The sequence below is a fragment of the Carassius gibelio genome, chromosome A6, assembly GCF_023724105.1.
Source record: "Carassius gibelio isolate Cgi1373 ecotype wild population from Czech Republic chromosome A6, carGib1.2-hapl.c, whole genome shotgun sequence".
Lineage (NCBI taxonomy): Eukaryota > Metazoa > Chordata > Actinopteri > Cypriniformes > Cyprinidae > Carassius > Carassius gibelio.
In genome coordinates this window covers 11,220,469-11,247,612 of record NC_068376.1, presented here as the reverse complement: position 1 = coordinate 11,247,612, position 27,144 = coordinate 11,220,469, and the positions used below count along the sequence as shown (strand labels likewise).

Sequence of the window (27,144 nt, the reverse complement as noted above, 5' to 3'; positions counted from 1 at the left end):
GACTGTCAATAAACCCATCAAAGAGATTTACAGCATCCAATTGCATTGTTATCGATGCACCACAGTGGTCACTTGTCCCCAACAAGCTACTGTTACAGTCCTAGCTATCAAGTAGTCATTACAGGATTTATGGAGTGTGTGTATACATGGTTATAATTAGACAGTTTATATTTAATTAATTTAGGGAAATTAACTAGTGTCTTAGCCCTCAAGGGACTATTTGGACAACCAGCTTATTTCTGCTTGAAAAGCAAAATGTTATTGATAGTGTAAAAAACGTAAACTTTGAAGCACATGCTGATTGATGGACTAGCATTAATTGACATTACTTACTACCTTCCAACAACACTAAATTCAATTCAATTTGTATACTGTAATATAAGTTGCATTTTGACATTTACAACATTTAAATTAAGTTGACAGTAAGCAATTAAAAGTATTGAGCATTGAATATTTGACTATTGTGCATTTTCCCTTACCATTATTTTTTTATAGTTGTTAAATGATTAGAATGGAACCTGAATTGGTACTGGAACCGTTAGGTGGAACCAGAAAATTTCTAACAATTCCCAATACTACTTTTCTATCTTGCTTCTATCTAGTAACCTGGGTTACACTTTTACCCCTAAATCTAAGCATGTCCTGGGGAATGCTTGGGGTTGACTGACCATGACAGTGGCTTCAAGGTCATCATCCAGGACAGGTTAGTCACATGAAACATCTTGGGCAGATGGGGTTTGATGGTCTGATAAGCCTAGAAAATCCAGCACTCTTTCATTAATTGGTTCTGACAATTCTGGAAGCTCAGTCTCTTCAAGACATTTGCTTATGCAGGTCTCCACTCCATTTGTGACTCCATCTCATCCAGTGTCTGTCACAATTCATCATTCACTGACTCAACCTGTTGTGTGTGTATGACTGGGAATTACCGTGTCAGAGTGCTGATTGTGTTAGTAGCAACAGCTGCTACTCATCAAGCACTCTATTTAATGTGTGTGCTTGCATGTCTTGTTTGTCAGTTCGTTGCAGGCACTACTGGGGTTCCGCTTGTGTTCTCTCGCTGTCAGCACTGGATGTTTCAAGCGATTCCACGGTTCTGTTCGGGTTCTCTCGCTGTAGGCTCTGGATGTAGAAGTGCTTGAAGTTCCGGTGAAGTTACCTAGTGCTTGAAGTTCCAGTGAAGTTACCTTGTGTCAATATTCTCTGTGATTCCTGCTATCATTTGCCCATTGTAGTCCCTATGTCACGGAGCATCCCTGCAGCCACCTGCTTCTCAGCACCTTGCTTCTCTGGAACTTTCTGAATCTTCTGTGTTAATAAACTTTTAACTTACAATTGTATCTTCTGTGCTTCTTTTTCTGTATCCCCTGACAGAACAAGGAGGAGAGACAACATCGTAGAGAGAGGGGATTATGTCTGTACTGTGGGAGGGCTGGACATTATCTCAGAGACTGTCCCCAATAAGATCTAACCCAACAGTAGTTAAGGGGTTACTTGCACCGTCTGTTCCATTCTTGGGGTATATCGTTTCATCTGAGGGGGTGCGCATGGACCTTGACAAGGTTAAGGCTGTGGTAGATTGGCCAATCCCAGACTCTCGTAAGGCCCTGCAGAGATTTTTGGGATTTCTGAGATCTCTGCAATTTCAGCCAACTAGCCACTTTTCTGACTGCCTTGACCTCAACCAGAATGACATTTAGCCTCAGCTGCATTTTCCTACCTTTAAGAGTCACTTTGTTTCAGCTCCCATCCCTGTAGCCCCTGATCCATCACATCAGTTCGTGGTGGAGGTCGATGCATCAGAGGTGGGGGTAGGAGCAGTTCTTTCCCAGTGCACTGTTGCGGACAATAAGATGCATCCTTGCGCATTTTTTCTCATCGATTATTGACTGCCGAACGTAATTACGATATTGGTCACAGGGAGTTGTTGGCAGTCAAATTAGCATGGCAGGAATGGTGCCACTGGTTAGAAGGGTCGGGGATACCTTTTTATCATCTGGACCGATCATAAGAACTTGGAATACATCAGGTGCGCCAAACAACTTAACTCCAGGCAGGCTCGGTGGGCTCTTTTTTTTCGGTCGTTTCGATTTCTCTCTTTCGTAGCAGCAGAAAATTTACACAAAGGTTAGTGTTTCAAAAGTAGGTATACGTTACGTCTTGGAAGACATGGGACGAGCAGGGGACTGTAGCATGAGGTCTGTTCCTGTTGGAGGCTTGACATTGAACTGGGGCTGGGGTGAGTGATTTATAGTGCTTTGATGACGTCGCTGATGGTGAACAGGTGAGGGTGATTAATACTTAGGGGAGTGTGATCGCTGGGACCGGGCTTGATTGGTCCTGGTCCCTGACAGTGTGTGTGCATTTTGGATGGGATATATGCAGAGCACTAATTCCGAGTATGAGTCACCATACTTGGCCACATGTCATGTCAGTTTATTTGGCTTGCCTAAGCATAACCATTTTACTACTTGAAAATAAGACACTGGATTCAAAATCAATCATTGGCGTCATTCCACTTATATAGATGAAAAAAACCTATATGAAGACTGACTGTTCGATATCAGACATACCTCTACATAGTGGTGAGATTTCTCCTATGTGTCAAAGATAATTAAATATCTACTAGGACTCTTCTTCATATTCTCTGGAGTTGGCTAGCCTTGGAAACATTTTGGAAGTGTGTTATTGCAATAATTTCTGAAATATCAAATAATCATATTGATCCTGATCCTAAAATGTGGATATTAGGTGATATTAGCTCACTTCACATTACCTATCACCAGGGGCCACCACACTCAAAACTGTAGTTTTTAATCCTTTTTTTTTTCTTGACAAGAAATGCATTTATTAATATGCGGAACTGCCGTATTACTCTATGACTACATCAGCTCTCTCTAAACACTTCAGCTTCACCTTAGCAATCAGGCACGAGTCAAATGAGCGTGTAAAAGCTACAGCAGCCAAATGAGCTTCAGTAGAACAACTGAACTGATGAGATTTTGTTAGACATTATATTTCAGTAAAACATACTTTCCTGTCCCATCAGCCATTTTACTGTTCATGGCGCACACTCTTCAACAGTACGCAAATATGTGATGCATGCTCTATATCACTTCATCATAAATAACCCACGCAAGAAACTATGAGCATACATACCTAGTTCTGTCGTCAGCTAAATCATGAAATTACAAAAAAGGCGAACTGCAAACTGTTCATGTACACACAGCACACTAGAATGTCTCTCAAATGCATACTAAAACATATGTGGCAATACGAGATCACAATATAATGCACACGCTGAAATATATTTTTTATTTGTAGTTTAATGCACAAATAAATGTGAGCACAGTGCACTTATATTAGAAAATATGCAAAAATGAAAATTTAAATGCACACACACACACACACACAAAAACTCATTTTATACTCTGCCATTTTGTTTCAACTGTTGACTTTTGGACTTTTTCATATCTCATCCATGAGAATGCAATATTGGAGAGCAAGCATTTGGGAGTTTTGAGAAGCTGAATGAGCAATAAAGCTATAGTGAGCCCCTTTATTAAAATACTTGAAGGTGAAGAATGATAAAAAAAAAAAAAAATCATATTCACTCAGTATTACTTGATCTAATTCACAAATATCTCAGTAATAAATAAAGCAGCTCAGTACATTAAAGTCAAATTCATTATATATATATATATATATATATATATTCTTAAAAACTGGATATCTGAGAATCCCCAAGACCGAAAACACTGGATTAATGAGCTTGTATCTTATAGAAAACGTTTTCTGACTATATTTGGGACACTTTTTTGATACACTACCTTTGCTAGACTTTAATGATTGACATATTTAGTTTGTATATTAATTGTTGTGTATTTTTCCTTTCTCTTATTTATTTATTTGCCTCATTTCTGGACATTGCTGTTTTTTATTTACTATTATCATTAATTATTGTAACTCTATACCTTTATTTACCATTGTACAATTCATTCGTTCAGTTATTCACTGATATGACAAATGTTTTGACAAGCATTTGAGACAGTTACACAATGTGTCTGTGTATTTTATTTTTTTCTGTTCTTGTTAACTGTTAACAAAGGGAATGAATGTTCTTAGTGCTAGTGCTTGCATATTTCATAATTTTATATATATATATATATATATATATATATATATATATATATATATATATACAAAATAAACATATCTTTAAAAATAATAATAATAATAAAAACAATATAGAGAAACAGTATCCTCCCTATACATACAGTACAAACTTAAACATCTTACTGCACCTCTCCCTGCACCTGTGAACTTCCAAAGTAACTACATGTGCATGTACTGTAGAACCACAGTGTAAATACACATTGGTACATAGTATCTACAGTTGAAATATTTATTTAACTACACACATGTAAAAACCCTCTGAATGAATTATGTAAGTACAAATGTGTAACTGGACATATATAACTACATTTTGTAACAACAGTATGTAACAACAGTATGAACCATTTGATCCAGGGGTGGAGATGGGGAGGTTTAGAGGTGGAAGTGGGATCAAAGGGGTGGATATGAGTAGGTTTAGGGATATGTAAATTGGGACTAGTTGGATCTCGAGTTGGTTTGGTGCACCACAGTAATTCCGGTGAATTTACATGGTAACTCCTCAGGAACTGTCTACATTATAAAGCGTAACATTCTGGACACCAACCACAATTTATACGTGAAGCATAAATTACTGGTAGATGCTGTGTAACATCAGAGTAATTACATGATAAATCTAATGCAAAATGTGACAATTTCATTACCAAAAAAGTGCTGTTAGTCCTGTTACACAATTGTACTTAATTTTTTTTTCTTCAAAAGAACACACACACACACACACACACAAATAAAAATAAACCAGAACCTAACAAAACAGAGATACATATAAGAAAAAAATTCTGTCAGCACTACCTACATCTAAGATTAATACTTTACATCCCCCTTCCTCAAATCTTGCCCTGGGGGTCCAATGCACTGCAGTGTTTAGCTCCAACCCTGATCAACCTCACCTGTCTGGGATTCTCTAATGATCCCAAAGACATTAATTGGCATTGATTAGCATGCTCAGGTGTGTTTGATTAGGGTTAGAGCTAAACTCTGCAGGAAAGTGGATCTCAAGGTCCAGATTTGAGGATCCCTTCTTTACATGACATAGTAATACCCTAGATACAAGTACTTATGATTCTAAGGAGATACATCTTACTACCTAATAAACTCTTTGCCAGACCTGTACTGTTTTGGTTTAGCTTTATTAAATCTAGCTAAAGAGCATTCCATATTAACTATATGTTGAATATTCAATAACCACAGTCTTGAGAAGTCTGCCTTAGCGTCCCACCAATGTGTGATTGCTGTTTTCTTTGCAGCAGTGAAACATGAAAAAGAGTCCTTTATATATTCAATAACCACAGTCTTGAGAAGTCTGCCTTAGCGTCCCACCAATGTGTGATTGCTGTTTTCTTTGCAGCAGTGAAACATGAAAAAGAGTCCTTTTGTCCATTGTGCCAAGGTTCAAAGAAGACTCATCATTAAGAAAGCACAGGCAAGGATCTGAAATTATCTTAAAGTTAATCAATTCCACTGACAAACTTGAGTCCAAAAATGACTGATTACTGAACATTCCCAAAACATATGATACAATTTTACAATAAACAATATGAAACAATTTTATGTCTAACAACTTCTCCAATAACCAAAATACACTCTTCCAAGTTTGCTGCGGACACCACTTTAACTTTAAGGTGTGCCACATTAATGAACCAAAAGCATCAGTTTTGAGCTGGGTTGTTGACAGCCAAAAAACAACAAACTAAGTCTTTGTTCACAGGACCTATAACAAGAAAAAAGATGAAAGAATGCTACAGCGGACACAACTCAAACTCATTACACAGTATTACCACAAAAAAACATTAACACAAAACATAACTTAGTTCAGTAATCAGGCACAGTTTGAAGGGCTTTGTCGTGCACACACTTTTAGTGTACTCAGAAAAAATGCACGTCAGAACAGCACATGAATGAAACATTTAAATAACCAGTAAGGCTTTAAAGAAAAAAATATATATATATACTTTTGTGAATAAGTGCAGTGTACCATGAGAGTAACTCTATCGCTGAGTTAACACTGATGTTAATGTATGTCGCATTATATTAATTACGCTGCGCCAGAACTTCAGCCAGGGGCAGCACCAGAGAACTTTTAATTTATACACCTTTCACTTATTGAGATTAAAAAAAAATATGGATTCAATGTTATGTTTTCATTAAAAAACCACAACAACATTAAAACAAGGTACAGTGACAATCTAGCTTACAAAATGTTATTAACAAAAACTAATAAGATGAGCCATGGCATAGACTACACCACATGCTGTATTACAGGGTGCATCTCAGTAAATTAGAATGTCGTGGAAAAGTTCCTTTATTTCAGTGATTCAACTCAAATTGTTAAACTTGTGTATTACTTCAATGCACACAAACTGAAGGAGTTTAAGTATTTGATTCTTTTAATTGTGATGATTTTGGCTCACATTTAACAAAAATTCACCAATTCACTATCAAAATGGTCTCTCAGTTTGGTTCACTAGGCTTTTTTTTGCTGCCTGCAGCTTTGCGCTCGTGCTGATGCAGTGAAACCAGGCTCGAAACGCTGCACAGTTCAAACGAGTTGCCGATTGATGTTTCACATATGCAACAGAAATGGCAGTGCTTATGAGTTGAATACCTATTTACATACTGTCTACTGTTGAACAACGCGGTAGTCACGCCAGGGCAACCGCTCACAAAATGTTGTCACATAGGCAGAAAAAAAAGTTGCATTTTGGAGTCCTGCAATTAAATATAACCAAAACAGGCTATTATAATTTTTTATGGGGGGATGCTATAGGGGTGCTGAAGCACCTGCTAGCCCCTCCCTAGCGCGATAGAATATGCGCAGTAGCACAATACAAGGTTATTTATTCAAAAGCAGATCGTGCAGATATTTTTATTATCCACCATCAAAAATCTTCATATAGCACACTCGTACCCTCTTCTAAAATCACGGACCGAGGGCAGACCAGATCACAAGGGCACTTTAGCCTCGGACTTCATTCTGAGTATGGTCACCATACTTGGCTGTATGTCACATCACTTTGTCACTTTGTCAAAGGAGGAAGGGCTTACTTTTTGTTTTATACTATTGTTTCCAGAAGAACATTTCAAGTTGTTAACAAAAAAAATAAGAAAAGAAGAAAATAAAAAAATCCCATGAGTCCCATGCAAAGCATGTAGGAGCTACAAATGATTTCAACATTAAAAATTATTTTTGAGCCCTTAATTACAATCTAGTAGACTGCACATAGAAAATGAATGGAATCATAAGTAATATGATTAAGTAAATCTGTGCTCAATAAATATATTTTCCTTAAATACAAGCCATAATATTACTTAAATATAAAACTAAAAACCTTTTGTTAGTCAATGTTTAGATTACTTACTATAGAGACATTTTTTATATCATCATATTTCTGTTTTGTACCAAAATAATAATAATAATAATAATAATAGTAATAGATTAGACCAAAATATAATTTAAATAAATGGACATTCAAGAAAAGTAAGATAGCAATAGTCTTGAAGACAAGTTCCATTTTGTAACGTTATGTTTTTCACCCAGTAGTTCCACTCCCAGTGGGTAACCAAACACTATAAATGTCAATAAATAATACATGTGAAAGATCACAGTACCTATTGTTCCTGTAACTTGTCTGAGGTAACAAAATATGTTCATTTGCTAAAATTCTTCAGAAAATCCAGAAAGGTATCTTTAAAAATGCACATACCTTTTTAAAAGATAACAATGCAGCTCCAGCTTTTTTTCTGTATTACTGTGACAGTACTTCTGAGCATAAACCTCATCAACAACTTCTTCAAGCGACTAAAAACTGCATTGTGCAGGAGCGTGCAAACACCTTTCCTGTTTCCTGAGTGAGCTTCCTGTACATTCTTTTTCTTTACACCTTTTAACATAACAAGCAGGAGGTCAGTGTGAGAATAAAAGACTGACCAATGAGTTTAAAGGTTAACACAACACTTTAAAGCAGTTTGTGATCTTGATATTGTGTGATGATGTGGTATTCGCAGAACCTGATTTTACCAAGTGAGACATGTTCCTGGGACAACATCTTTGTTGACCCTGGAACAACATTGTTGATCAGATCAACAATCAGATTTGACTAACAAGTTTATAGATTTTGTGAAGTTTATGCTTACCATCACTGTTTGGTGCTTGTACGTCAGTGTCATTCATGTAAAATTCCCCCAGATTTTAGGGATTACTCATGGTTAAGGTTAGGTTTAGGTGTATGGATATGGTCAAGATTAAATTTTTGGAGTAAAATGTTGTTCCAGGGTCAACAAAATATGTTGACCTAGCAACACATGCAATCAAATTATGTTGTGTTTTAGGATAAAAGAAACATTGTCATAATTTGAATTATTTCCAGTCAGGCAATCATGCAGTAATAAGGTGTGACCATATGAGCCATTTTCCCAGGACGCGTCCTTTCCAAGATTTATATATTGCCTAAAACATCCAAAGTAGTTTGACCAATAACATGCAGCTATGTTATATAATCAACCAGTCGTGGCATGTGAGATGGTGAGAGTGTTACGTCCGGAGACGAAGTGTTCATTGATTTGTATTCTTTTAATGTGTTTCTGTGTTTTTTCATGATTTCTCCTCCAACTGCCTGGCAGGTAGTTGATTGCTTCCAGCTGTACCTGCTTACCAATCAAGAGAGAGTCCGAATAAAAGCAGAGATCCAGCTACCAGAGAAGAGAGAACGTTCCCCAAGAGCTTTCTCCAGAGCATTGCCTGTGTTCTGCCCAGCCTGTTGTCTCAGTTGGTGGTTGTTGAGCTGCTTCGTGTTCTGCTTTGGGTATTGTAGTAGTTTTGTTTCTTTGTTCATTGTGATATTCTTTAATACTTACCTTCTGTTATTCTAGTTAGTTTGTAGCTGCTATTATTAACATCTCTTTTAGCGGCCACTTTAATGTTTGCCTACTTGTGTTTTTGTTATTTTTGATTTTGGAAGCTGTAGGGAGGTGGATGCCATTTTCTGTTTAACCCTGTTTTCTCCTGTTTTTGGGCTAGGAAGGGAGCTAGGGTATAAACCTGTATTTTGTTTTCTCTTTCTCTGTTAGTATAGTTACAGGTCATTAATTCCAGTTAGCTTGTTTTGTTTGTTGTTTTGGCCTTATCCTCTCCTGAAGTTAATGCTTCCCTTCTCTTTTTGTACTTGTTCCACGAGCTGTAAAGTAATAAAATCTGTTTTTGGACAACTTTTTGCGTGTGGTGCTGTGGCAGGACTCAGAGCAATGCTCTTTAAAATATTTTACTTTTGTTGCGTCCACATTTACCCCTAGACATATGCGGGACGTAACAATTGGGGGCTCGTTCAATTATTTTGTGGAACATAAGTTTAGTTTTTGGGTGTCGTAGGTTTTTCAGCAGCTTTGAACTCGTGTGGGTGAGGAAGTGTATACGTTATAATTCGAATAATGGAATTTGATTTGGTTAAGTTTACTTTGTCTCTGACAGTGGAAGAGTTTGACAGGTGTAGGAAAAAAAGATCTGATTGTGATTGCAGAGTTTTTTAATGTTCCTGTCAGCAAGGAGGCAAAGAAACAACGTATCAAAGATGAGTTGTACCGAAAGCTTGTTCAAGAAGGTATTTTGCCAGCAGATTCTAACGTGGGTGTGGAAGCTACGGTAGAACAGTCGATTTCTCCTAGTAAAGGTGGTGACGCAAGTTCTGATCCTTTGACTGCACTTCGGTTAAAAGAATTAGAGCTTGAGCTCAAGAAGCAGGAGTATGAAACTCAGCGGTTAAAGTTGAGAGCTCTAGAAATTGAGGCAGATCGACATATTAAGCTTCGAAAGTTGGACCTCGAAGCTCAGACACTTCATAGTAGGCCGACTCCTTTGCATAGGTCTCGTCCTCCCTCAGACAGTGCTTTTGCACCAGTAGAAACGGTGTTTGATGTGAGTAGGTATGTGAGATTGGTCCCTCCCTTTCGTGAAGGGGAAGTGGATGCGTACTTCGTAGCATTTGAGCGTATTGCCACAAAATTGAACCGGCCAAAGGATTTGTGGGCTCTTTTGGTGCAGAGCAATATTGCTGGCAAAGCTCAAGAGGCATGTGCAGCATTGCCAGTTGAGAGTTCGTTAGATTATGATGCTGTTAAATCCGCTGTGCTCTGTGCCTATGAATTAGTCCCTGAAGCGTACAGGCAGAAGTTTAGGATGTGTTCGAAGCTGCCTAGCCAAACTTTTACTGAGTTCGCAAGGGTAAAGCGGGTACTGTTTGAGAAGTGGTGCTTCGCAAGCAGGGTCCTGGCTTTTGAAGAACTTCAGGAACTTTGGTTGCTGGAGGATTTCAAGAGTTGTGTTCCTGAGGGTGTCGTAGTTCATATGAATGAACAAAAAGTGAGTAAGCTTGCGGAGGCGGCAGTTTTGGCAGACGAGTATGTGCTTACGCACAGAACTGTTTTTCCTTCTATGCGTTCTGTTAAAACTTTCTCCTCCGAGGAGAAATTCGCTAAGAATTTGTCGGTGGCTAACCCTGTTAAACCGATTTCGCAAGGCTCCAGGAAAATCGAGGATAAGCGGGTATGTTTTTACTGTCTTGACCCAGGGCATCTTATTTCAAGTTGCAAAGCCTGGAAACAGAAAAACTCTGCTAAATCTAAAAGCGTAGCATTCGTTAATGCTGTTCCTGAGAGTGCTGTAAGTTTACAATTTGGCCCGAGTACTTTCAGTCCATTTGTAATGAAGAGCTCTATAGCTCTTTCTGAAGATTCTGACTTTAGGCCAATTCTGATGCTTAGAGATACAGGAGCAGCGCAGTCCTTAATTTTAGACAACGTGCTTCCATTCTCCACTGATTCTTACACTGGTTCTAGTGTACTAGTCCGTGGGATTGAATTGGGCTGCATCTCACTTCCGCTGCATAGTATCTATTTAAAGTCCGCTCTTGTTTCTGGTTGCGTGAACATTGGTGTGCGATCACAACTGCCCGTCGAAGGGGTAAGCATGATTTTAGGAAATGATTTAGCAGGTGGCAAAGTCTTTCCTTCTCCAATTGTATCTGAAGATCCTGATTGGTCTGCTCAAAACAGCCTGATGCAGCATTCTACTACTTTTCCGGCATGCGCCGTAACTCGTGCTCAATCAAAGAAGTTTGAAAGTGTGATCGATACCTCTGATTCCTTTCTGTCTTCTCCACAGACTGTAGAGAGTGAGCTCTATATCAGTCCGGTTTCGTCAGAATTAAGTGGCATGAGTAGTGAAGGTAAACTCCCTTTAAAAGTGAATAGAACCCAGTTAGCTGCTGAACAACGTTCTGATCTGTCACTTGCTACATGTATTGGTAGTACTGTGGACAAGGCTGTAATTCTTCAGATAACAGTTGGTTATTTTTGGGATGATGACGTTCTCATGCGTTGGAGACCACGTGCCACAGATGCAGAATTTTTGACTGTGTTCCAAATTGTGTTACCGGAGGCATACCGTAATCAGATTTTGAAATTGGCCCATGAACATGTGTTCAGGACACCTGGGTGTCACAAAGACGTATCATCGAATTGCCAGACATTTTTTTTTTTTTGGCCGGGCATGAAATGTGTCTAGATTCGTACGCTCATGTCACGTCTGCCAGTTAGGTGGAAAGCCCAATCAAACAATTCCACTTGCTCCACTACAGCCCATGCCAGTTTTTGGAGAACCGTTTGAGAGGCTTATTATTGACTGTGTAGGCCCATTGCCTAAAGCTAAAACTGGACACCAATATCTTTTAACCATTATGTGTGCTAGTACTCGTTACCCTGAAGCTGTTCCTTTGCGGAATATCAAAGCTAAAACTGTAGCCCGTGAGATCAAGTTCTGTTCAGTTTTTGGCTTGCCAAGAGTCATCCAAAGTGACCAGGGGTCCAATTTTACCTCTAAATTATTTAAGGAGGTAACGAAAGAGTTGGGTGTAGAGCACCAGTTGTCCACTGCATGTCATCCAGAGACACAGGGAGCTCTGGAGTGGTTCCACCAAACCCTGAAGTCTCTTCTGCGTACATACTGCACCGAGACTGGTAAAGATTGGGTGGAGGGTTTGCCATTTTTGATGTTCGCTGTGAGAGGAACCGTTCAAGAATCCCTGGGATTTAGCCCTGCTGAGCTGGTTTTTGGCCATTCAGTTCGCGGCCCATTAAAACTAAGTGAGCAGTTTCTAACTAGGGAATCTCCTCGTAAGTCTGTGCTAGACTATGTGAGTACTGTACGGGAGCATCTACACAAAGCATCTGCACAAAGGGAGTTAGCTAGAGTTCATCTTGCTGAAACCCAGTCCAAAATGAAACTTCGCTACGACAAGGGTAGTCTTCAGCGTAACTTCCAGCCTGGTGATAAGGTCTTAACACTGCTTCCTCTGCCTGGTTCACCTTTGCAGGCAAGATTTTCTTGACCTTATCAGATTGAGAAGAAGTTGAGTGACACAAATTATGTAGTTTCTACTCCCGATTGTAAGCATAAGACTCGTTTGTGTGCCACATTAATATGCTTAAGGCTGACATTAGTAGAGATGGTGATAAGTCTCAGCATGATCCTGTTGACCCTCTCCCTGTTGTTGCTACCACTGCTGTTAACTTGTCTTCTGTGTACTCTCCTGATTTAGATGGTCTTTGGAGTAAAGATGCCATTGCTTCATGTGATACACTGTCTAACTCTGCCCTCTTGCCTAACTTGCAGTCACATCTATCTTATCTGTCTGCCCCCCAGTGTGATCGTGTGGTCCGGCTAATTGAAAAGTATCATATGCTGTTTAATGATGTACCATCACAAACTACCGTGGTCACTCATGACATTGATGTTGGTGAATGCAGGCCTATATAACAGCATCCATACCGTGCAAATCCCAATAAGCGTCAGGTTATGAAGATGGAGGTAGAATATTTGTTGACTCACGGCTTCGCAGTGCCAAGTCAAAGTCCATGGAGTTCACCATGTTTGCTCGTACCCAAACCTGACGGCTCGTGGCGATTCTGTACTGATTTTAGGAAGGTGAATTCTGTAACTAAGCCTGATTCCTTTCCTCTTCCTCAAATTGAGGACTGTGTTGACCGAGTGGGGTCAGCTAGTTTTGTTACCAAGCTAGACTTATTAAAAGGATACTGGCAAGTTCCTCTCACCCCCCGTGCTTCAGAAATCTCAGTGTTTGTGACTCCTGATTGTTTCCTACAGTATAAATCTATGGCGTTTGGCATGCGAAATGCGCCAGCAACATTCCAGCGGTTGATGCTGAAGGTACTGTCGGGTGTGCCCAACTGTGAAGTCTATCTAGACGACATGGTTATCTATTCTGCAACATGGGAGGAACATGTTCAAAGTCTTGAGTTGGTGTTCAAACGATTGCTGGAAGCCCAGCTTACCTTAAACTTAGCTAAGTGTGAATTTGCTAAGACAAGAGTGACCTACCTCGGCAAATTAGTTGGCCAGGGCCAAGTGAGGCCTGTGCAAGCTAAGATACAGGCTATAATCGATTTTCCACAGCCAAGTAACAAGCGGGAGTTGCGCCGTTTTCTGGGGATGACTGGGTACTACCGTGGCTTTTGTAAGAACTTTGCTACTGTTGTCACACCCTTAACTGATCTCCTTAAAGCAGAACAGAAGTTTGTGTGGAATGCTGCGAGTGAAGCTGCATTTTATTCTGCTAAAGATCTGTTATGTCATGCTCCTGTGTTGTCTGCTCCGAATTTTGATTTGCCTTTTAAGCTACAGGTGGATGCTAGTGGCGTGGGTGCCGGGGCAGTGTTGTTGCAAGATGACAAAGCGGGAATTGAACATCCAGTATGCTACTTTTCGAAGAAATTCACCAGGTGCCAAAGAAATTACAGTACCATCGAAAAGGAAGCTCTCACCTTGTTGTTGGCCCTGCAAAATTTTGAAGTCTACGTGGGTAACGGTAATATGGGCCCTATTATTGTATACACTGACCACAACCCTCTCATCTTCCTGTCTCGGATGGCAAACTCAAACCAGAGATTGAGATGGTCTCTTATGCTGCAAGAGTTTGTTCTTGATATAAAGTATAAAAAAGGAGTGGAGAATGTAGTAGCAGATGCTTTATCAAGAGCTCATATTGATGACTGATCCTTGTTTCTCTCTTTTTACAAACTACAAGAAATCATAGTTTGTAACTACGGGTGGGGGTGTTACGTCTGGAGACGCAGTGTTCATTGAATGTATTCTTTTAATGTGTTTTTTTTTTTTTTTTTTTTTTTCCATGATTTCTCCTCCAACTGCCTGGCAGGTAGTTGATTGCTTCCAGCTGTACCTGCTTACCAATCAAGAGAGAGTCCGAATAAAAGCAGAGATCCAGCTACCAGAGAAGAGAGAACGTTCCCCAAGAGCTTTTTCCAGAGCGTTGCCTGTGTTCTGCCCAGCCTGTTGTCTCAGTTGGTGGTTGTTGAGCTGCTTAGTGTTCTGCTTTGGGTATTGTAGTAGTTTTGTTTCTTTATTCATTGTGATATTCTTTAATACTTACCTTCTGTTATTCTAGTTAGTTTGTCGCTGCTATTATTAACATCTCTTTTAGTGGCCACTTTAATGTTTGCCTACTTGTGTTTTGTTATTTTTGATTTTGGAAGCTGTAGGGAGGTGGATGCCATTTCTGTTTAACCCTGTTTTCTCCTGTTTTTGGGCTAGGAAGGGAGCTAGGGTATAAACCTGTATTTGTTTTCTTTTTCTTTGTTAGTATAGTTACAGGTCATTAATTCCAGTTAGCTTGTTTTGTTTGTTGTTTTTGGCCTTATCCTCTCCGGAAGTTAATGCTTCCATTCTCTTTTTGTACTTGTTCCACAAGCTGTAAAGTAATAAAATCTGTTTTTGGACAACTTGTTGCGTGTGGTGCTGTGGCAGGACTCAGAGCAATGCTCTTTAAAATATTTTACTTTTGTTGCGTCCACATTTACCCCTAGACATATGCGGGACGTAACAAGAGCTACAGAGAACGATCAAAGAAATTAAATACACGTACATGTTAGGTGTTTGTTCCTTCAACTTGAAGCGTTGCTGCACACAGATCATTGTATGACACCAAAGTACCAAGAGAGTGATTTGAATGCATAAGGAGCCATCTGCTCTGCTCTCTAACTCTTATGAATGTCATACAATGATCGATCTGAACCGCACAAACAGCCAAAATCTGGATATTTTAGACAATATAAAAATCCTGGCAAGGATGTGTCCTGGGAAAATGGCTCAAATGGTCACCCTATGCAGTAATCTTTAATTACTACGGTGCCTGTAAGGTTTACTTAGTTTCGTCGTGGCCACGAAATAATAACTTGTGGAAACGTGATTAATATGTCGTGGCCACGAGATATTAATTTGTGGGAACGTCATAGCTCATGGGAACGTCATATTAAGTCGTGGCCATGAGATCATTTTGTCGGGGTAAGGACATCCTTTTATTCTTATGCTGAGGGAACGACATGTTTTTCTCGTGGCCACGAGTTTAATGTGTAAACAAACCTTCGTGACCATAGAAACCCTGGATTATCAGAGATGGATTCATTAATATTTTATTTTGAATTAAGTAATTATTATATTAACTGTATGCTTTGGCTATCGGGCTGCATTACATGCGATCGTCAGCATTCAAATGAAGTTTATCATAAATATGACAAAGTGCATAATACAATTATAAAAACTTTTTTTTATCCATCTTGTAAGTTCCTTAACTGATAGTATTTTCCACGTAATATGTGTTTATTATTATTATTAGCCTATAATTATTGGTTGTATATTTTTTATTTTGTTTATATAAATTTTTTGCTTCAATTTCGATTTCTTAACATTCTGAATACTTTTAGTCTGAATAGCATAGTGTAAATGCTCGACATTAACAAATGTCATAAATGCATAAAATGTAAATGCATAAATTTTATATGTATAAATAATATTAATGATTCCATCTCTGATAATCCTGGGTTGCTATGGTCACAAAGTTTTGTTTACGCATTAAACTCGTGGCCACGAGAAAATCATGTCATTGCCCCAACAACATAAGAAGTCATGGTCACGAGAAATGGATGTCGTTCCCTCCACATAGCATCTCGAGGCCACGACATAAGGATGTCCTTACCTCGACAAAATAATCTTGTGGCCATGACATAATTTGACGTTCCCACGAGTTAATATGACGTTCCCACAAATTAATATCTCGTGGCCACAAGTTATATGTCGTGGCCACGACAAAACTAACTGAACCAAACAAGTCACTTTACAGGCACCGAAAATTACAAATGTTACGTACAATGTTCTTATTGTGTAAATGGTATTGCAAACCACTTCGGCTGTTATTGAGGTGGGACATAAATAAGTTAAGGGCTGCTGCACATCAAGAGCTGCAGGTAGAGAAAATAAGATGATCTGAGAAGGAAACATTAATGGGGCAAAGGAGGTGGCTATGAAACAGAAAAATATATATAGACAGAGGTGTGTGTTTTGTTTGTATCTATCTATCTATCTACAGTATGCAACATTGTGATCATGATTTCATATATTGGATTGTGAGTTTGAAATACAGTTGGATTCTGATTGATTATATGTCTGATCAAAAATCTAATTTGCTCGGCAACACAGTCAACACTTGAGATCATGCAATGATCACAGTGACATCACAAGATCCTCATACTTTTATCCTCACAGTGTGAGTAATACGTCAGCTCATTGTGAACTCAAACGATCCTCATACTGCGATCCTCACAGTGTGAGTAATGTGTGAGCTCATTATGAATTCAATTTTGGGCAGGTTGTAAGGAGGCACTTTAAATATCATTCACTGGGAATACTACATCATCTACATCTTAGATAAGATTCCAAAAAGCTTCACATACATGCAGGTGCATCTCAATAAATTAGAAAGTTGTGGAAAGGTTCATTTATTTCATGAATTAAACTCAAATTATGAAACATGTTGTCACAAGTCGGTCAGGCTCATCACCCAGCCAATAACAGTGCACCCCCTCACCTGAGTATTAATCACCAGCACCTGTTCACGATCATCTCATCAGCTCACCAGCACATATAAGCACACACCTCAGTCACTACAAAAGTGTTTCCCTTCATGTTTTCACAATTACCCAGCTTCTGTGAAATTACCCAAGCAGGAGTTACCCTTGAACACCACCTCCATTGAAAGCCCAAACATTATATCAACATTCCCTTCAGCTATCAAGAGTGCCATGATGTCTTCTGCCCTCACAATTGCCTCCTCACCGCCCTTGGGACTGTGCGATTGATCTGATTCTGGGTGAGCCAGTGCCTCTTGGAAAGATCTATCCTCTCTCAATCCCTGAACAGAAGGCCATGGAGGAGTATGTGGAGGAAGCTCTTAAACAAGGTTACACTGTCCCATCCAACTCCCCTGCAGCATCAAGTTTCTTCTTTATGGTATAGAAGGACGGAGGATTGTGGCCCTGTATAGACTATCGTGCACTCAACCAGATAACTGTCAAGTTCCAGTACCCTCTACCCCTCGTCCCAGCTGCATTGGAACAACTCAGAGGAGCCACCATATTCTCCAAACTAGACTTATGCAGTACATAAAATATCATCTGCATACGAGAAGGGGATGAATGGAAGATGGCATTTGTGACCCCTACTGGCTACTATGCATACAGGGTCAGGCCTGGTTAACGCCCCCTCTATCTTCCAGGACTTCATGCACGCAGTGCTCCGGGAGGACCTCAACCGCTCTGTCATAGTATATATCGACAACATCCTCATTTACTCCCTGAGCTTGGAAGAACATCGTGTGCATGTAAGGACCATCCTAGCCAAACTCAGACAGTTTCAACTCTTCCTCAAGGCCCGAAAAATGCTCTTTCTGCCAATTGTCAGTGCACTTCCTGGGATACAGCAAGTCAGGTATCCACATGGACGAGGGGAAGATAGAAGCAATCACGTTCTGGCCACAACCCTCCACAGTGAAAGAACTCCAACGATTCCTAGGTTCTGCAAATTTCTACAGCCGTTTTATCAAGAACTACAGTACCATCACTAGTCCCAACACCAACCTCCTTCGTAACAAGCCCAGGTCTCTGTTCTGGACTCCAGCTGCAAATGAAGCCTTCACCACCTTGAAGCAAGCCTTAACTACCACTCCCTTCCTAGTTCACCCAGACCCAGAACTCCCATTCGTAGTGGAAGTGGATGCCTCTACCACTGGAGTGGGAGCGGTTCTTTCTACAACGGCAAGGCTCTCCTCCTCGATTCCATCCATGTGACGCCTTCTCTAGGATGCTCAGCCCGGCGGAAAGGAATTACGACATCGGGAATCAGGAACTACTGGCTATCAACAAGGCCTTAGAAGAGTGATGACATTGGAAGGTGCGGCTCATTCATTCGCCATATTTACTGACCATAAAAATCTACAATACCTTAGAGAAGCAAAACGCCTTAATCCCTGCCAAGCTAGATGGGCTCTCTTCACAAGGTTTAATTTCACGATGTCCTATAGACCCAGATCTTGTAACATCAAGGTGGATGCCCTGTCCCAACTCTATGCTCTCGAGGACAGTATGGATGAGCTTGAAAACATAATCCGCATGCAACTTATTTCTAGCCCTATTTTTGTGGACCTCACCGCCAGTCGTTGCAGAAGCTCCTCCTGCTGATCCACCATGCTGCCCCTCTGGATGTCAGTATGTTCCAAGGACCCAACACACTCCACTCATTCTGACCACTCATACCTCCATAGGCACTGGCCACCCTGGGGCTGATGCTACTCTTGCTGCTGAAAGACCGCTTCTGGTGGCCCAACATGGCAGGAGATGTAAGACTGTTCATAAGGGGGTGCACTGAGAGCACTACTTCTAAGAGTCCATGTCATCTTCCAGTCTGTAAAGTGTATCCACTACCCATCCCCAACCTTCCCTGATCATACTTAGGAGTGGATTTTATTATGGATCTGCCTCCTTCAGATGGTAACACTTGTGTGCTGGTAATAGTCGCTAGATTCTCTAAATTCTGCTGTCTCATTCCCCTACAGGGTTTACCCACAGCCTTGGAGACCGCAGAACTACTCTTTAATTGGGTGTTTTGCCAGTTTGGCCTCCCCGAGGACATTGTGTCAGACTGTGGACCCCAATTCATTTCCCGGGTATGGAAGCCCTTTTTCTCCCTCCTGAGTGTGACCGCAAGCTTCTTCGGTGGGTACCATCCTCAATCCAATGGTCAGATGGAACTAAAGATACAAGAGGTAGGACGATTCCTCAGAACCTTCTGCCATTGTCACCAGAACTCCTGGAACCAGTTCCTGGGGGGCTGGGCCGAGTACGCCCAGAACTCACTGTGTCAACCATCTATGGGTCTCACACCATTCCAATGCATACATGGGTACCAGCCCCCTCTCTTCCCCTGGTCAGGAGACCCCTCTGACATTCCTGCGGTGGATTACTGGTTCCGGGAGAGCAAGAGTGTGTGGGACGAAGCTCATCACCATCTTCAACAGACAGTGTGCAGGCCATCACAGAGCAACTACTCCAACTTACCAACTGGGTCAGAAGGTATGGCTGTCCCCTCAGGACATCAGACTGCGCCTGCCCTGCGGGAAACTCAGTCCCAGATTCTTTGGCCCGTTCACCATTCTTGAACAGATCAATCTAGTCATGTACAAACTCCAACTTCCCCCACAATACAGAATTCACCCCACATTCCATGTATCACTATTAAAACCTTTTCACCCTCCTGTCTCCACAGAGCCTGACCAGACCGAGGAACCCCCTCTCCCATTGCTGCTGAAGGAAGGATATATCTACAAGGTCAAGGAGATTCTGGATATACCTTTCAGCATTGATGGTGCCTTTCCAGATGTGTAAGCTGCCCATGCCACATGCACTCATGCAAACAAAGATAGTGAATTGGTGGGTTTTTGTTAAATGTGAGCCAAAATCATCACAATTAAAAGAACCAAAGACTTAAGACTGACTACTTAAGTCTCTGTGCACTGAATTTATTTAATTTCACAGTTTAAGTTGATTATTGAAATAACTTTAACACAACATTCTAATTCATTGAAATGCACCTGTACATTGATGCAGAAACGCTTATGTTCTACATGCCTAGAATTAGAGACATGTCTTTTATTCCTTTTTTAAATTTCTCTACATAAATGATTTTGCAAAGTATTTATCAATTTCTGACGTGTTTGCCGTTATAATGATAGAATAGTTTAGATCTGACAAGAAGAGAAGTGGAAAGAGAGCTTGTGAAAGGTGTTCGATCCAGAATACCAGAGCACACAATTCTGTATGTGTCACGAATCTGGTATATGTACTTCCATTCGCCACCAGTGGTCACCCGCTCACTACATGGACTCCTGCACTACACCCACTGTTGTACTTCGCTCCGGACTACAGTTCCCATCACCCATTGCACTAATTGCACACACAGCTGCAGGCACTGATCACACACACACTGAATATGTTGATTGCACACTGCTGTACCCACCACACACTCACTATATAAACACTCACTCAGACACATTCAGGCTGCTGAGTATTGTTTAGTGCTTATCCCTCTTAGCTGATAGCTACTTTCCATGTTTTCTAGTCCAGTTTAGTCTAGTCTTGTACTGTAGCATGCTTATCTTGTCTCTTCAGTCTGCCGCCTGCCCTGGAATTATTGCCTGTCTTGGATTAAGCCCTTGTCTTGGCATTTCGGATTCTGTTCACCCCTCGTCTGGACAATTGTCTGTCTGCTTGGATTATCCATTTGCCCTGCCCCCTGGATTACGTTAGCCGTCAATCGACCCATGACTGTTTACTGGACTGCTCTTGTGTCTTGCTCTATAGCTATACCTGTTTGCTGGCGTTTGACCCTGCCTGTGTATGACCATGCCTTATGAATAAAGCTTTGCGTATGGATCCGCAAGTCTCATGTCTCGTCTGTCCCGTAACAGAATACTCAGCCCACCAAGGATCCAGCAGCTTTTTATGTGGACATTGGCCAGTTATGAACACTGCAAAACTGTTATTAGCACTGAAGCAGGGCACACGCCTGCTTGAAGGTTATATTCAAGAATATATGGACATTGCATGTTATTCTGATGTGCCAGACTGTGTACTGACAGACTTTTTCTGTGACGGAGTAAATGAATGTAACCCATTAAACCGGCATTTGCAGCTGGTATCCCTAAGCCAGCGCTCTCAAACTCTCCAGTGCCTGAACTGATTCCCCTGTCTGTGTCACTTCCCACTATGAGGATCGCTTTATGGTTTATATGGGCTGCATACACCACCATGAAACTTTAAATGTCTGACCACTAGAGCTGTCCATTTTGACCTACTCCCTAGCCTGAGTACCGACATATTGCTTATGGCTTTAAGAAGGTTTGTTGCAAGGAGAGGGACGCCAGCAGAATTATGGTCAGATCGAGGTACGAACTTCTTGGGGGGGGTGAAAGGGAGTTATTGGAAGCTTATGCTGCTTTGGTTCCTGACATACAGGGTCATCTTGCAGGCCAGAGGATCCACTTCCGCTTTAACCATCTGGAGTCATTTTCTCCTGATAACCCCGAAAAGAACTTAAATTACACTTTCAGTTTTAATCGTGCAGATAAGAGCAATACATCAATCGATCTGTAAAGGGTCTACTTTTTTTGGATACAGACATAAAAACAACAAAACTTTGTGCACTTATAAAATAAAGATAACCAACAAGGTGTGCTGTCTGCAACAAACACGTCATTAAAATGAACTGTAACTCCGTGAATACTCAATGAACAGACATGAGAAAGCTTGATCAATAGAAATCTATAGAAAGCTTGATGTCTACTTTTAAACTAAACAAGTCCCACCGAAAACAGATATTCTGTGATAAAGTAATCCATATGAAAACAACACGATATCCGTTTTTCACCTCTCCCCTCATTATATCTAATGTGACCACGCCCCCGCGCTGAACGTGCTATTAAGATTTCAACTGAAGCGCCCGCCTTGAATACATAATGTGTAAACATTTTACTAGTTAGACTTTTTCCAAACTATAATTCCTGACTAAATGTATAATCAAGTTATACATTATGAAGTTTCAATAACAATATACAATATTATACCATTGAAAAGCTTGATGTAAATAATATAAATGTAACAAATAGATAACTGTAAAAAATGTAAAAACAATGCTGTTCTTTCAATTTATTCCCCCTAAATAACTTGAAAAATATTCTCAGCACTTTTCAACATTAATAATAATAATAATGATAATAATAATAACAATAAATTATTTTTTTTTTTTTTAGAAAATAAGATTGTTAAAAAGATTTCTGAAGGATTGTGTGACTTGAGTAATGATGCCAAAAAATTTGTTTGAAAGGCAGCTTTGTTCTAATAAACTGTTTAACTGTTCCCCCAAGTGGATTTTAAATTATGTTGTGGGATAATTAAATATATTCTTAATAAACTACAAAAATAAAATTATATACATTTATTTTGTTCTCACATTCATTCTTGTAACTCTTCCCTCTCAGTGGCACAGCTGACTGACAGGCTCATTATGCAGCTCATTGTGCAGGCCTTTGTTTTCTCAAGTGTAAATCACAATGATATTCATGATAGTTGACGCCTACTCGCATATGACTTTTACCAACAAAGAGTGTCTTAGAAAATTTAAATCAATATATTGTTTTCTGTGAGTGAGTAAACAAGTTGATTTTCACATAATTTAGAAAGAAAAATTCTAGGCTACAGGCTCCAGTTCTCAAAAATCTGAAACCATTGTTCTGTATGTGTTCCATGGCCTTATTCAAGTGATTTAACATTTTTAGTTTTTCACTAACCACGCATAAAAAATTTTTTCTCAAAAATACAATCATGTACATGCATGCATTTCACATATTATTATAGCCCAGTTTGTGCTGATTACAGTGAGATTAGACTTACCCATTTAGATATTTATAAGAAACTGAAAAAGCACAAATGTCAGGGCCTAACAAAACTTCTCCGGGCCCCAAAAATACCCTTAGACTCCAGAGGGTTTAAAGAGAATGTCCCACCACTTCTCTGTATGTCTATCAATTTTGACTAACAGAGGCCCAAAGCAGTCCATTCCGCAAGAATAGAAGGCAGGTTTGTATAGCTGAAGGCGCGCCTCAGGTAGATCTGACATCTTAGGGATTGTCGGTTGGGCCCTCCAATGTTGACATTCTGGGCAGTCATGTTGAAACCAGTGGACAGCTTTGTGGCCTCGGAGAATCCAATAGTATCTCCGTATTTCCTTGGGACCTTGAAGGAGGAAGAAGGAGGTATTGGAGAGGTCTTCCCTTCGTGAGGTCATCAGCAGGGTTGTCTGCAGAACTTACATGATGCCAGGAACACTTCTCCATCAGCTCCTGGATCTCAGCGATTCTATTCCCAACAAAGACTCTGTAACGGCAGGAGTCAGAATTCAACCACTTGAGGACTGTAGTAGAGTCTGTCCACAGGGAAATAGATTTGATTGGTAGAGTTAACTCTGTCTCCAGTAGCTTAACCAGCTGTGCCACTACTTGACTACCACAGAGTTCCAGTCTTGGAATGGAGTGAGCTTGTTTAGGAGTGACACGAGAGCGTGCTATAATGAAGGACAGGTAGGTTTGAACATCCTGGTAAGTAGTCCGGAGGTAGGCGACCGCTCCATATGCCTGCTCAGAGGCATCTGAACTCCTGGCATCTGTACCTCATGGGTTACTCCATCCCTCACAACTTCAGGAGGAATATAAGATCTGGGGAAGTAGATACAAGGAAGGTATTAGAGTTCTTCCTCCCATGCATTCCAGGACTGGAGGAGCTCAGGTGGTAGATTGGGGTCATCCCACCCTCTCTGCTTGTTCCACAGCTGCTTAATGATGACTTTTGCCCGAGTGGAATAAGGTAGAAGCCATCCCAGGGGGTCGTACTGGGTAGCTAGGACCTTATAGATGTTCCTCAAGGTTGGAGTATCATAGTTCACAGGTCAGTGTTTGTAGGACAAAGTGTGCGTCTGCCAGTTCCAGTTCAGACCCAGTGTCGATTCAGGGATGTCAGACTTCTCCTGCGTCCACACTTGCAGCTTGTGCATGAGAATGTAGGTGACTCAGTACAGTAGGATCATTTCAGGCGCACTGGCGAATTTCGAATCCAGCTCCAGACAGGGTATTCCGCAGTCGATCAATCAAGCTCCGAGCCTCATCTGCAGTAGGCAGGCTCTGGAGGCAGTTATCGACATAGAAACACTAATTGCCTCATCTGTCAGGGGGTGTTGCTGCACATGACGCCGTAATGCATAGGTAGCACAACAAGGACTGGAGGTTGTGCCGAAGGGTAATACCTGCCACTCAAGAATTCTGGGTGCCTCATCCATCTTCAGGTCCCGCCAAAGGAAACGCAATAGAGGACAGTCCTCAGGTATAAGGCGAACCTGATGGAACATCGCCTTAATATCCCCACACAATGGAAGATTTTCTGAGATACCCTGAATCACCAAGGCCTTAACTGCAGTGGAGATTAGAATGGTTCTCTCTGACCCATCGACAAGAAGAGCAAATGTGTCCGAGGAACCATTTTCATAATGTAGATTCACTGGAACCACTTTGAGCACAACTTGTAGTTTGACAGAGGGTTTATCCAGAAAGAAGATGGGCTCTGGGGAGGAAGCCTTTGTTAGGCAGCGCTTCTCCATGTTAGCTGAATCCTCCTTTGGGGATGGATTCACCTCATGGAGAGGGCGGAGATGGGTGCCTTGGCAGATGTTGCAGGGCTTTTTAAGGTCACACTGAGCAGCATGGTGTGCCCCGTCACAGCGCCAACAACGGTTGTCACTGCGAAGTCCTGACCTGGTCTGAGGTAAGCTTAGCAAAGGAGGCACACTGTCTCAGGTAATGCTCAGTCTTATCACAGAAAGCAAAATAACTTCTCACTTTGGCAGGCTTTGTCTGTGAAACAGTACCTTTACAATGGATGGGAGTCTCAACAAGGGATTCTCCAGCTCCATGTAGGATGGTCACGGTTCTCTTCCCTGAATCTAATTTTGCATGTGAACCCTTGGACATCGGCTCAGTACCATAACTGTGGCACCACGTTTCATAACGAAGCCAGTTTGAAAGATCAATTAGATTAGGGGTTGTGCCAGGTTGGCGGAACATATGTCAACTCAACTCCAGCTCACCATCACGTCCCAGAGTTCTCAATAGGCCCAGTACTGACTGCACTTGGAGAGCAAACTTCTGAAAGGCTGAGATATCACCTCTCTTTATGTCAGGACTCTCAAGAACATTCATAATCTTCCTTAAAGCTATCTGATGTGGTTGACCAAATTTATCATGAAGCGCTGCCATTGTATCAGTGAATGGAGTAGGTGAGTTAAGATAAGCATTTGCTATTATTCTAGCTTCCTCCAGCTTAAGGTGATCCACTAAGATCTGATATTTGAAAAGTTCAGTCCCATCTGGGGGAAGCAGGTTCTCCAAAGCTATCCGGAGCCAAGCAAACTCACCAGGATCAGACCGGCTGAACTTAGGAATTGTAGGAGAAGGTCCCAGGTATAAATATTCAGACCTAAAATGAGGTGCTACAGAACATAGGCTGTGCTCTGCCTTTGGTGCAAAGGATGGATGATTCAAATGAGAAGGTACTGAACTGAATAGTGAAGTAACAGGCATGGTCGTGCAGTTAGCAGTAAAGGGCATGGCCACAGATGTGAGTAACTCTCCAAGCTATTTAGGGTTTGGATTTGGGAGAAACCCACAAGTGTCAGGAGCATAAAGCTCAGGAGGGCGTGTTTCAGTAGCCGGGAGCAAAATTATAAAAGTAATTTTGGATGGATTTTTTTTTTACTTTTAATAACAGTCTTGGGCATGTCAAAGATTAGTAGCAACATTGGCTTAATGCATTTTTAGTTTTTGTGCAGCTTTAGATTTATAATACATACATTTTTATACATGAAGTCGTTTAGTGTTTGTGTGTGTGAGAGATTCTTGATTGTTGGTGGTTTTCCCTGTTGGGAAGAGGTAACATTTGATATTTTTACAGTTCATCACTAGGTGGGACTATTAACCCTTTAGATAGGCCTGTGCAAAAAAAAAAAGGCTTAGTTTCTGACTTGTATATGAAGCTAAATGGAGTATAACAGCATATTATATTGTGTGTCTATGTGTGTGTGTGTGATAGAGAAAGAGAGTGTGTGAGAGAGACCTTTGCGCCCCTACCTTGATGTATTTCAGAAAATCAAAATGTACACCTCAGATCTCAGAACTACATGGAGTAAACAAAAGTGTATTTATGCACCTGCTGCCTTTTAATGGTGGTGAAAATATTCGGTTGTTAAGTGATGACGTAAGAAGCGCTGTTTCCGGGTCCAGGCCTCAACTAACTTCACTTGAGAATATGACCTCTGCAGCCGTTTATGAGCACTGTTTATTCATATTACAGTTTTTGCCCATTGCCTGAACACATTTTGCAAAACTTCGCTCATTGTGCCAAAACTCTACACACAAGTAAACATGACACAACACTGGGAAATATACCATTCACATCTGTGTCAAATTGAAGCTCTACTATCAAAACCTAAACTCTGCTATCAAAACCTAACATTCCTTTCTCAAAATGTAACTCTGATGACAAAATGACACATACTTGCATCATATGCATACACTTTCAGATCAGGGGGAACACACTAGTCTACTTTATATAAAACACTGCAGTCTTTGATTTTCACTGTTTATTCAGAAGGCATATTTTCAGGAGGCACATTTTCAAACAACCAAAAAAGCAAATAGGCCTGCTCAACATTGTACATTGTAGCACTGTACATTGCAGTAACATGAATTCAGATAAAGCAAAAAAAAAAAAAATATATATATATATATATATATATATATATATATATATAAACACTATACTTGTAAACACAGCTCTTATATCATCAGAAATAGGGGTCAGTGCATGGCCTCTTCGACCTCCTCATCATCCTCTTCCTCTTCCTCCTCCTCCTCCTCTTCCACTTCCTGCTCTTCCTCTTCCTCTTGTTCTTCCTCT

The 27,144-nt window shown here is 40.7% G+C and overlaps 1 protein-coding gene and 1 long non-coding RNA gene across 2 annotated transcripts in view; one reads left to right on the top strand and one right to left on the bottom strand.

The window, feature by feature from the left end:
* Positions 1–7,980, bottom strand: part of LOC128016225 (uncharacterized) — a 61,566-nt gene extending 53,586 nt beyond the window's left edge. Inside the window, exon 1 of the mRNA XM_052600729.1 lies at positions 7,878–7,980. The gene's annotated coding sequence lies outside the window, so the exon portion shown is untranslated. The remainder of the gene's footprint in view (positions 1–7,877) is intronic.
* The window catches only part of LOC128016231 (uncharacterized), a 241,252-nt gene that overhangs the window by 183,731 nt on the left and 30,377 nt on the right, over positions 1–27,144 (top strand). The window lies entirely within an intron of this gene.